Source organism: Podarcis tiliguerta (assembly GCF_965153285.1).
Source record: "Podarcis tiliguerta genome assembly, chromosome: 10".
NCBI lineage: Eukaryota > Metazoa > Chordata > Lepidosauria > Squamata > Lacertidae > Podarcis > Podarcis tiliguerta.
In genome coordinates this window covers 35623675-35628068 of record NC_139543.1, presented here as the reverse complement: position 1 = coordinate 35628068, position 4394 = coordinate 35623675, and the positions used below count along the sequence as shown (strand labels likewise).

The window sequence follows — 4394 nt, the reverse complement described above, 5'->3', positions numbered from 1 at the left end:
ATTATCAAGTAACAGCAACAGAACATCAGTCTGGGGTGGGGGCTGATATGAGCCAAAAAAAATCCTATGAGGCTTGACTGCTACATAGGAAGATATAATACTGCCTTATATTGAATTTGAACACTGATCCAACTAGTTTAGTATTGTCTGCAATGACTGGCAGCAGCTGTCCTGGGCTTCAGATAAGGGCCTCTCAGTCCCCTCCAGAGATGCTGGTGTTTGAATTTGGGACCCTTGGCATGCATATCAGATGCTCTGCCACTAAGCTACAGCGCTTCCTTCAATTGGCTTGCATTTGACAGAGAGAAAAGAGTTGAATTTTCAAAATTACATTAAATTGACATCTCATTTTAAGAAGGGTTATGGGACCACAGCGTCACCTGATATTTGAAATGAAAGTTTCTACTTCACTTTTCTATTTCTATGCAACTTTTGGAGACATCATAAATGTGGATGGCGCTTCTGGATCTCCTTAATTGGACAGATTACAAAGTGTGGGCGGCGACTGAACAGGGAGTGGGAAAAGAGGGGGAAATATTATTTCACTTTGTCTTGTGTGCCTATTTTTAAAATAAATTTTAAAAAATCAAAATATTTATAGTTAAAAGTGGGAGATGATACCAAAAGGGTAGGAGCAAAATATGTGTGTGAAACTTTTCCACAGTTGTACATTTCTTATGAGCACGATGCATGCACAGATGCTTGTGTTAAAAAATAGAGCACCACATGTCATCTCGCCATTTCTGTTTACCCAATGCAGTTATATATATACTTGAACATCAGTGAGGCAGAGGCAGTGAAAACTGGCTGTAATATTAGGTGAAGACTTTCGTCTGAGACTAAAAGCAGCCTATCGTATTTCTTTCAAACAACAGCAATAGTAACAATTTATTACATTTGTTTCCTCTCCTTCTTCCAAGCATTTTGGGCAGTATTGGTTCTTTACCAACCACTGCCCTATTTTATTCTCATATGAGCTCAGTGAGGACTTGAATCTGGGTCTCCCTGGTCCAACACTTTAATTCAGATTTAGAAGTATCTTTGGGCCTTCAGATGTTGCTGAACTGCTCATCACTAGCCATTGGCCATGCATGCCTGGGCTGATCAGAGTTGTCATTCAGCAGCACCTGCATGCTCCTCCAATGCTTTCTTCACCGATCTGGGGCCCTCTGGATGTTGTTGGTACTACAGCTCCCATCATCCTTGGCCACTGGCTATGCTGGCTGAGGCTGATGGGAGCTGGAGTCCCACACCATCTGGTGGGCACCAGGCTAGGGAAGATTGCTCTGACCCCCTACATCACACTAGCTCTCCTCTTTTGCAACCAATACCTTTTTACCAATACCAGACATCAAAATCCACTTTTCCTTCCCCATTAAACAATCACACTAAATCTTAGATAAGCGCTGGCCTGGGATAGTTTCTGTAACAGAGAATCTGAGTTGAAAGAATTAAAGAATTACTGCTGTAAAAAAAAACCAAAAAACTGAACCTGTTTTCCCAACCATCAGTTTATACTTAACTGTTTCCAGAGTTGCATTTTCCCCCAGTTGCTTTTTTTTTTTTTAGTTATTGATTCAGATTGTTTTAATTACATAAAAAATCATTATGCTTTTGACTGAAACCCCTACCATTTCCTGCTGTGCTGCGGCTTCACCACACACTCCCGGGTTGGTCTGGCGCTCTCTGCATGTTTTTGTCCCATGTCAGCCACCATTCCCTTCCTCCGTTTTGATGGCAAAAGATCAAACCAGCTAAGCAAGAAAGGAGAACTCTTGCATCTCAATGCAATTACATGATGGAGAATGGTGAAGGCTCGTTTATCAGCACTAAATACTTCATAAATACTTTCTGCAGTCAGAGGCATTCATTTGTTGGCTAACAACAAAAATCCAGGCTGTCAGTTTTACTGCCTGTTAATAGAAAAGATAATAGAAACAAAATGGAAGGAACATTATCAGCTGCTTTTGACAGATGTTTTAGCATATTTTAACAATCTGAGCTGATATTTCATCTTGGGTTGCTTTAAGGAAACCCAGCTGAGATTATTCGCCACTGAGAAAGCTCATGCAGTAGATTTCACCCACCCCTTCATCAGAAGAAAGATATGAAATCCACAGATGGCAAAACTCCATATAAAAGGCCTTCCAGGTGGCTTCGAGAAATTTATCTTTTCAATGAGAATCCCAAAAGACTGTGAGAATCTGGCATACCAGTTAGTCAGCTCAAAGTTATTATTTATTTATTTATTTATTTATTTATTTTGTGGGCGCCAGATCTCTATAATTCCTGGATCCTGCAAGTGTTAGAATTTAATCAAAGCTTGAGGTGTTAAGCTAGTTTCCAGACTTCTAACCTCTGGATCCAGCAAGTGTTAAAAGCTAATCAAAGAAAGGGGCTCTGTGGGAGACACAAATGGGTGTGGACCCATCAGCCCACAGTGAGAAGGAATAAAACCAGAGTTCAGAGCTAGAAGTCAGGTGAGCTAGAATCTGGACACAAAAGTGGCAGGCTGGAAAAGCGAGATCTCTGTTTGAATCCAAGGCTGTGACTATGGGAGAAACAAGACCCTTTTGGGGTGTTAATGCTGTCAATTCCTCCATCGCAGGCTCAGGTTGAATATATGAGTAAATAAAGCTCACAATCTCTGCAGAGACATCACAATCTCTGCTGTACCTCATTTCCATAAGGAAACACGGACCCTCAATAAACATCTGGAACCCCTGGAATCTCACTCCGCTCCGAGATTAGAGTGGCGTACGACTGTTGTGTCCAAATAGGGCAGATGTGGAGCCATGCACTCATAATCAGTTTGACGGATGCAGTTATGCATTAGCACACATCTGCTCTGTGCTGCTTAGCTGTGTTGTTAAATGCACAACATGATATGCATGCTGTGATGTTTCTGTGTTATGGATCAGCATTGCAGACATCACCTCTTGTGGGATCAGTGGTCTGAAAATGCAATGCAAAAATACTGGAGGTGAAAGGAAATAGGGAAATAAAAGGAGAGGCATACATCTCTCCTTTTATTTCCATATTTCCTCTCACCTCCAGTATTTTATGTATGCAACAACAGCGGCAAGAATTCTTTTAGTCCAAAAATGGAAACAACAAGAAGCACCAATGAAAGAAGAGTGGCAGATGAAAATGATGGACTTTGAGGAATTGGCAAACCCAACTGGAAAAATCCGGAACCAGCATGATCAAGTATTCCATAAGGACTGGAATAAATTTATACAATATTTGAAAGATTACTGTAAGCAATTAACACCACTATCAGGGTTGTCTGAAGACTTGCAATGAGAAATTTTATCCCTTTCTATATTTAAATTTTAAGGTATTTTGTAAGGAATGTAACTAGAATAGGAAAAAGCACAAAATGCAATGATATAAAGGTTAATTTTGAAAGCCATGAGGCAGGAGGGAAGGAAGCCCATGGGCTTTAAAGAGCCAGAGAGGTAAATCATGATGTGATTGCATATTACTAAATGGAAAATTATTTAAAATTACATATAAACAAGGAAATAAAAGGAGACACATCTCTACTCAGAATATATCTAAGTCACATTCCCTCCCGCTTTGACCTGTCTGAGTTTGGAAAAACAAACATCTAAATTGTGGGCATGTTTAGAAGTCTGAGACACTTACATGCCTCTCTGCCAAGGCAAATGCCAGCTGTCCCAAACATGCCAATTGCCACTTGAAAGTGATGTTGATAGGTGAGGCTGCCCAATGGAATGGAAACAAAGGTAAGCATTTCCTGAAATGACAGAACTAATTTAGTTGTTGGATGTTCTTGAGATCCTGCAGTAGTTTGGTTCCACTTAGTATGCAAAAAAAAATATAGGGTAGACACTCAAAATCAGGATTGCATTTCAGTTTCCCTTACTTGACAAGCATGAGAAGAAATGTTCTTTCTTCTGGTCACCCATCTCCAACAACGCCTGTACTTCATCAGTTCTTTAGTTTATTCACCCCACTAATTTGCCACGAGATCTCATATGTTTTTGATGATTTTGTCCAGCATCCATTCACTTGCCACACCTCCATGAGCCATGAAGTATGGATGATGCTGTTCTTTCCATGATATGCAGTATGGATTCAGGCCCTCCACCATAGTTTTGGACGAGATTTATTCCTTGCAGGCTGAAATTTGGGGGGATATATAAAGTATACACATTGCAGACTGGAATAATACAGAATTTTTCAATAGAGTCAAATACCTAAATAGAAGTCATTTTTTCTTTGTATCCTACATCCCTCTAGCTTTGGTGGTCATGTATTTTCCTAGTTTCTGGATATGGCAAGCCTCTACTCCAGTTTCTTAGGAGTAACCTCACTTAACTTAATGGGAATAGAGGCTTGAACTGCTAGGGAAGCTATTGTAATAG

At 40.2% G+C, this 4394-nt stretch overlaps 1 long non-coding RNA gene across 1 annotated transcript; it reads right to left on the bottom strand.

Moving 5' to 3' along the window:
* Window positions 1-381: 381 nt before the first annotated feature.
* LOC310658579 lies at window positions 382-4151 on the bottom strand. Its single transcript, XR_014502377.1, has 4 exons — window positions 3893-4151; window positions 3652-3763; window positions 1632-1913; window positions 382-505 (listed from the first exon to the last, which is right to left on the bottom strand). It is a non-coding gene; the product is annotated as an uncharacterized lncRNA (long non-coding RNA).
* Window positions 4152-4394: the final 243 nt, after the last annotated feature.